The sequence below is a fragment of the Neopsephotus bourkii genome, unplaced genomic scaffold (assembly GCF_033783945.1).
Source record: "Neopsephotus bourkii isolate Nb327-2 ecotype Australia unplaced genomic scaffold, CSIRO-AGI_Nbou_v1 NB_575, whole genome shotgun sequence".
Lineage (NCBI taxonomy): Eukaryota > Metazoa > Chordata > Aves > Psittaciformes > Psittacidae > Neopsephotus > Neopsephotus bourkii.
Window position 1 is genome coordinate 61803 of NW_026901076.1, and position 8317 is coordinate 70119.

Below are 8317 nucleotides of genomic sequence, written 5' to 3' on the forward strand. Positions count from 1 at the left end.
TTCCAGCCCAAAAACCTCAGCCGCCTCCGCAAAGCAAGATGTTAAACGCTGCAGAGCTGCTTCTGTGTGGGCAACAAGGGCGGCATCATCAGCAAAGAGCAGTTCACGGACAAGATGGTTTAGGGTCTTAGTGTGGGCCTTCAGTCGCCTTAGATTGAATAGGCTACCATCGGTACAATATCGAATATAAATGCCGTCTTGTTCGTCGAGGTCTGCTGTAGCCCTTTGGAGCATCATGCTGAAGAAGATTGTGAATAAGGTCGGTGCGAGAACGCAACCTTGTTTCACACCATTGGTTATTGGGAAAGGCTCAGAGAGTGCATCACCATACCTGACTTGGCCTTGCTGATCCTCATGTAACAGAATAATCATTTTCAGGAACTTGGGGGGGACAACCTAATCGTTCTAAGATCAGCCACAAGCCTTTCCTGCTCACAGTGTCAAAAGCTTTGGTGAGGTCAACGAAAGTTACGTATAACCCCTTATTCTGTTCTCTACACTTTTCTTGCAATTGTCTGAGAGCAAATACCATGTCTGTGGTACTTCTATTAGCCCTGAAACCACACTGACTTTCAGGTAGAAGTTCTTCTGCGATGGCAGGTACTAGTCTGTTCAATAGTACTCTTGCAAGAATTTTACCAGCAATGGAGAGCAGAGTTATACCACGGTAGTTTGAGCAGTCTGACTTGGCACCTTTTTTCTTATACAGAGTGACGATGATTGCGTCACGAAAGTCTGATGGTATTTTGCCTTGTTCCCAACAGCACAAAACTAGCTCATGAAATTTAGCGTGGAGTGCTTGGCCTCCATGCTTCCATATTTCAGGTGGGACTCCGTCAACCCCAGCTGCCTTGCCAGTTTTCACCTGCTGTATGGCCTTAAGAGTCTCTCCCATGGTAGGGGCTAAATCCAATTCGTTTTTCACCGGATGTTGCAGAATGTGCTGGATTCCTTCACCTTGGACTACACGATTAGCACTAAAGAGGGTTTGAAAATGTTCAGACCAACGATTCAGGATGGAGATTTTATCTGTAAGAAGCGTTTGGCCATCTGCACCAAGTAAGGGGCTTTGAACCTGGAATGTGGGTCCATACACTGCCTTCAGAGCCTCATAGAATCCTCTGTGGTCACCCAAATCTGCACATAGTTGAGTCTTTTCTTCTAGGTTGACCCACCACTTGTTCTGGATGTCTCTAAGTTTCTGTTGGAGTTTGCTACATGCAAGACGAAAGGCTGCTTTTCTTACATGGCAGAGTGGCTGAGCGAGGTGTGCTTGATGAGCAGATCTCTTTTTTGTCAGCAATTCCTGGACCTCCTGGTTGCTATCGTCAAACCAGTCTTTGTTTTTCTTTGAGGAGAACCCAATGGATTCTACGGAGGACTGCAGGATGCTGTTTTTGATATGTTGCCAAAGCGCTTCAGGAGAAGAATCTATAAGTTGGTCTTCAAGCCTAGTTTGAAGGTTAGCCTGAAAGCTGTCCCTCACTGCAGCTATTTGAAGATTATCAACATTGAGCCTCCTCCTTGGAATGCCGCCCCTCTTAGGTTTGGGCTTGAAGTGGAAATTAAGTTTGCAACGCACAAGGCAGTGGTCTGTTTGGCATTCTGCACTAGGCATCACTCTGGTCTGGCAGACATCACGAATATTTCTCTGGCGCACTAAAACATAATCAATAAGGTGCCAATGTTTAGATCGTGGATGCATCCAGGTTGTCTTCCAGCTGTCTTTCTGCTGGAAGATAGTGTTGGTGATGGTAAGCTGTTGCTCTGCACAGAACTCTAGTAAGAGACGACCGTTATCATTGCAGTTGCCAACACCGTGCTTGCCTAGTACTCCTTTCCAGGCTTCAAAGTTTTTTCCTACTCGGGCGTTGAAGTCACCAAGGATTATGATCTTATCTTCTATAGGAACTTTCTGAGTGAGGTGACGCAGGTCGGAGTAGAATTTTTCTTTTTCTGCAGGGTCAGCTTGCAGAGTTGGAGCATATATGCTGAAAAGAACAACGTGTTGCTTATTGTGCAGTGGAAGACGTAAGGAGATAATACGGTCGGAATGACCTATCGGCAGATTTTCAAGTTTGGAGGCTATGGAGTTTTTAATCATGAAGCCGACTCCAGAAAGATGACTTTCAGTTTTGGGTTTGCCTGACCAGTAGAGTGTATAGCCAGCACCATGTTCTTTGAGGCTACCTTCCTCGTGAAGGCGAACTTCACTGAGTGCAGCGATATCGATGTTAAGACGTGACAATTCATGGGCAATTAGCGCAGAACGGCGCTCAGGACGCCCACTGTTCACTGTATCAAGCATGGTTCTGATGTTCCAACATGCGAGTGTCAATCTGGACACACCTTTGGAGGCAGGTGTATGCCTTTGTCTCTTTGTTTTTAATTGACCGCAATAGAAGATGCCCGTTGGCCACGGCTAGCCAACCAGGTGGAGGGGGAGATGAGCTTTGGTTAGGCCACCTTTTCTAGGCCTCTCTCCATATGGAGCAAGCAGTGCTGTCCTTGAAAAAGGCTGCTTGGTCATTCAGGATGCTGCCGAACAAGACTGTCATCTCCTGGGTCAGACTTGAGCGACCAATGTCCTGAACCGCCTGCATGCAGGGTTGGGTCTGCGACTTCCAGTGCAATTGTAATCAGAATATAAATCCGACTATCACTTACTACCTGGATATGATATAAGGGTAGTATAGTGCAAGTGCTGCACATACTATATGAAGCTTGGCCCAATTATAATAGACAAACATATTTAAGTAACATAGTTGGTTATGAAGCAGTTATTAATACTAATCCTTTATATTGATACCATGGTCCAAGACATAGATAAAGAAATGTCAATACTGGGTTCAAATACGAATGTCTGGCTCACATGGGCAAACAGGACTGGGATTACTGATTTTTGCCTGACCTTGGCACAGGTGGGAAATCCCTTTCAAATGTTCCTAATTGGTATACCATACTTGAACCCCTTTGATTTTCAGGAATGGGTAAGGAATGATTCGATTCTAAATCTTACCACAGTGATCAAAATGGTCAAAAGAGCTCATGGGACCGATTGGACAGTTGCATCAACCCAAATGGGGGTAATAATAAAAAACTTAAATAATCCCCATGCAAGAACTCCAACTCCTGGGATCTGACAAAGCTAATCAGAGCTGTATAACTTTTAATACATGGTCAAGCACAGTCCCTGAGACCAAAGTAACTAGCGAGAAAACATGGTATCATAATATAACCGCTTACTGCTCAGGATCATCTCCAATGTTACGGTACAGTGATGAATATCCTAAAGCTCTACCCCCAGGATATTTCTTGATATGTGGAGACCGTGCATGGCCAGGAATTCCTTCTAAACCCTTTGGAGGACCATGTTATCTAGGTAAATTGTCCCTGTTTGCAGCCTCCAAAAGGCATTTAGTCCAGGATTTGAAGGATAGCCTTCGCAGACACAAACGACCATTGGACAATTAGGCCTGAATTGTGATTCCACTTCGAGAATCTGGAATGACACAGCAAGATTTTTGGCAGCATTATTTGTACCAAGTGTAGCTGCAGGAAAAGCATTGGCAGATATACATCATTTGGCATGTTGGGTGGCTAAGCAATTAAATATAACTTCAGATGTGATATCCTCGCTTGCCACAGACACAGATAGTGTAAGACATGCATCTTTGCAAAACCGAGCAGCAATTGACTTTTTATTATTGGCCCATGGACATGGTTGTGAGGATTTCGAAGGTATGTGCTGCATGAACTTATCTGACCATTCTGAATCAATTAATTCTAAGCTCCGAAAATTACAGGAAAATATGCAAGAGCTTAGAGTTGTTGGAGGCGGATTGGATGAATGGCTAAATAACCTAAGACTTACTGGATGGTTCAGGGAAATACTTAAACAAGGCCTTCTAATCCTGGTTATAGGACTACTCATTTTAATGATTGTACCTTGCATAATACAATGTATATCAAGATCACTTCAGAAATTGATAGAAGGAACATGGATAACTGTCATAAATAATATAGGAAAAGAATTTACTAACTTTATAGAAAAATAATTAATTCTCCTGTGGGATGGGATCAGTGTGAGTAGTGTAAGGAGTTTGGATGTTGGAAGTGAGACTGCCCTGGGGGGAGTGCCATGGGGTGGCTCTGGTGACTGAATTAGAACTAGACTGACAGGGACCTGCGGAATCTACCCTAGCAGATCCACTGATTAAATTAAAATGAGGAACTAGAGGGAATAAAGTGAAATTTTTAAGTGGATACAGGAGCAACTTATTTGGCGTTAAATCAGAAGGAAAAGAATTAGTTACAGATGTGGGAGCTACTGGCCACCAAGAAAAAGAGAAAAAAAAAAAAAAAGGAGAGGCATTCTTTCTGAAAACTTTCAAGTACAAAAAAAAAAAAAAAAGGAAACAAAACCAAAGAAAAGCATTCTTTCTGAAACCTTTAGAGTATAAATTGGGAAAACAAATAGGTATGCATAAATTTTTATACATGATGCCAAATCCTCCAAAAATCTTTATTAGGGTGAGAAGCAATATTTAAAGAAGGCAAAATGGAATTAAGAGTCAAAAAAGATCAATTAATTGAAGTTTTGAGTTTATATTTAATTCAACAGAAAAGCAAACAGGAGGACCTCCCTGAAATAGAAGAAATCCTTAATCAGGTATACCTGGGAGTATGGGTGTCTGAAGTTCCAGGTAAGGCGAAAAATGCTTTGCCTGTTAAAGTAGAAATAAAAGGGGGGCCTGCACAATTAGAACAAAACAATATCCCTTAAAATTGAAGGATCAAAAGGGAAACAAAGAAATAATTAAAAAGAAAAAGGATTATTAATTGAATGTGAATTAGAATATAATACTCCTATCTTGCCATTAAATAAATCCTATGGGAAAAGTTACAGATTAGTTCAAGATCTCAGAGCAATCAACAAAACTGTGGAGGATATTCATCCAGTAGTAGCTAATCTATATACCTTATTGATTAAATTGAATACTAATCAGGAGTGGTTTACCGTTCTGGACTTAAAGGATGCATTTTTCTGTCTGCCCCTGGCCAAAGAAAGTCAACATTTATTTTCTTTCGAATGGGAAAACCCTGAAACAGGAAGAAGGACACAGCTCACCTGGACAGTGTTACCTCAGGTATTTAAAAACAGTCCAACCATTTTTGGAAATCAATTGGCACAAGAATTCAAATCCTGGGAACCACCCACCCAGACAGGCACTTTACTGCAATATGTTGACGACCTGTTAATTGCTACGGAAACTGAGAGAGAATGTGTACAATGGACTGTAGAATTGTTAAACTTTCTAGGGCTAAATGGATACCAGGTATCTAAATTGAAGGCTCAACTAATTCGAACTAGAGTATCTTATTTAGGATAAGAAATAACAGGAGAACGAGAACTTGGAGCAGCTCGGAAGGAAGCAATCTGCCAAACACCACGACCATCTACGGTTAAAGATCTCCGGACATTTCTGGGAGTGACAGGATGGTGTCGACTCTGGATCCATGATTATGGTGTTCTGCATCTTTCCTTCAGGAAACCCCTACTGAACCGCTGACTCACGACTGCTTGGCCACTATAGAGACAGTATATTCAAGCTGACCATATCTGAAGGAGGAGCCTCTGGAGGATGCAGATTCCTGGTTCACCGATGGCAGCAGCTTTGTTAAAGATGGTAAACGAAGAACAGGGTATGCCATAACTACAACTTCAAAGGTAATAGAAGCTAAACCTTTACCCTCTAACACCTCAGCACAAAAGGCAGAAATAATAGCCCTGACTAGAGCCTTGGAGATGGCAAAGGACAAGCGGATAAACATATGGACTGATTCCAAATATGCCTTTGGTGTAGTTCATGCACATGGAGCAATTTGGAAAGAACGAGTGTCGGAGCGGGAGTCGGGCCCGGAGTAACGACGCAACCTCAATATGAGTATGATCGTTCTCGTTTATTGTCTGCATACGCAGTGCTTATATAGGATTTAAAGTAAGCCGCGCGCATAAAGCAAAGTTATCATTGGTCCCCAACAACTGTCACGCGCCACGGTTTCTCTTCTGATTGGTGATCGCCTGCTGTCACACACCACGGTCTCTCTTCTGACTGGTGATCGTCCGCTGTCACACGCCACGGTCTCACCTCTGACTGGTGATCGCCCGCTGTCACACGCCACGGTCTCTCATCTGATTGGTGATGGCAAGCTGTCCACAGGATTGCTTACATTGCTCAAGCAAGATGTACTTCTGGAAAGTCCCCGGGGCACTTCCTCAAGAGTTGTTTACTGTTCTCAGCTAAAGGCGTTCAAGAAAGGTCAAGAGCCAGGGCTAGGCCCTGGCCTTTTCCCTTACACCCTAAAGACTGGGTTGCTCACTCCAAGGAATGCAGGTCTTCCTCTGTCATGCAACCATCCTTCCACAAACGAGGACTTTTAAATACCCAGGAAGACAAATTAAACATGCAACAGAATTTCTACGATTGTTAGAAGCTGTACAATTACCCAATGAAGTGGCTATCATACATTGTAAAGGACATCAAAGAGGTAACTCTGATCAAGAGACTGGAAATAATTTGGCTGATCGTGAGGCTAAAAAGGCAGCAGAAACAGAAAGATTTGAGGTGATGTCCTTAATTCCTGAGGGTAAACTGGTAATTGAGCAAAATAAGCCTAGGTACTCTAAAGAAGATATGAAACTAATTGAAGACTTGGAAGGACGGGAAAATGAAAAGGGTTGGATAAAAATACCTGATGGGCGAATAGTGATCCCCTATAATCAATTATGGAAGTTGATACAAGAAGAACATAACAAAACTCACTGGGGAACTAATGCCTTGTATAAACATTTAAACAAACAGATCATAGGAAGAAATTTATATAACATAGTGCAATTAGTGACAAAATAATGTTAACTATGTCTGAAAAATAACCCTAAGACTGAAAACAGGAATCAGATAGGAACAATTGGAAAAGGGAATTATCCAGGACAACAGTGGCAAATAGATTTTTCTGAATTACCTAGAAAAGGAGGTTATTGATATTTGTTGGTATTGACAGATACTTTTTCAGGGTGGCCAGAAGCATTTCCTTGCCAGACAAATAATGCAAAAGAAGTGATTAAGGTGCTATTAAGTGAAATAATACCTTGTTTTGGGGTACTAGCAACTATCTCCTCTGACTGCGGTACACATTTCAGTGCAAAATTATTACAAGAAATCAGCAAGAAATTGGAAATAGATTGGCAAGTACATGATCCATATAGGCCTCAGGCCAGTGGGCAAGTGGAAAAAATGAATCACTTAATTAAACAACAGCTTGGGAAGGTTTGTCAAGAGACTAAGTTGTATTGGTATCAAGCATTACCATTGGCCTTATTGAGAATCAGAACAAAACCTCGGTCAAAGGAGGGAATTAGCTCATTTGAGATTCTATATGGAAGGCCATATCAATTTCAGTTTAAAGGAGAGAGCCTTCAAGAAGTAGGAGAAGGATACCTTCAACAGTTCTTGGTAAACTTGGGAAAACAGTTAGAAGAAATAAATGGCAGAGTGTTAGGGACCAGGGCCAGAGGTTTAGATTATCCCATTCATCCTTTTAAGCCAGGAGACTGGTTTTTTATTCAGAATTTTGCAGGTGATCCCCTAGAAGAGCAGTGGAATGGACCATACCAGGTATTACTGACTACCTTTACAGCAGTGAAGGTAAAGGAACAGCCTGCTTGGATACATTACTCAAGAATCAAGAAGGTGCCAGAACCAGAAACACATCAGAACTGAGAAAAAGTATGGCGCGTCGACTCTTCAGGACCCACACATATGAGATTGCATCGATCATAATTTGGACTTGTATAATAACAGGTGTAGAAGCATGGAATCAAAATCTGTATCTGAGATTGATACAAAATGTTACTAATGTCTTAAACAAGAGTGACTGTTGGATCTGTACTCAGCTACCTAAATCAGGAGAGAGACTGGGTATTCCTTTAATTGGCCTCCCTATCCCCGTTAAGACAAATTGGAATAGATTATGGAGGTCCTGTTTATACTGACAAGGGCCATACAAATTTACAGGCTTTAAGGATACAAGCCTCAAATATGTCAGAAGTTAAATGTGTAACCACTAAAAAACTCTTAATCAAGGCAATGTGTCAGTAGGAAATTACCCATATTGCAGCTGGTCCATGCAACTTCACCTTTGAAAACCTTTAACTGGTTATTGGAACGTTCCTGAAGGGAAAGGGTAGTATTGATTATGTGGAGAAAATGCCTATAAGGCTTTGCCTCCTAACTGGAAAGGGACTTGCACACTA

At 41.9% G+C, this 8317-nt stretch overlaps 1 long non-coding RNA gene across 1 annotated transcript; it reads left to right on the forward strand.

The window, feature by feature from the left end:
* The first annotated feature begins 4524 nt into the window (after positions 1 to 4524).
* LOC133211155 (uncharacterized) lies at positions 4525 to 8025 on the forward strand. Its single transcript, XR_009725135.1, has 2 exons — positions 4525 to 5899; positions 6437 to 8025. It is a non-coding gene; the product is annotated as an uncharacterized LOC133211155 (long non-coding RNA).
* Positions 8026 to 8317: the final 292 nt, after the last annotated feature.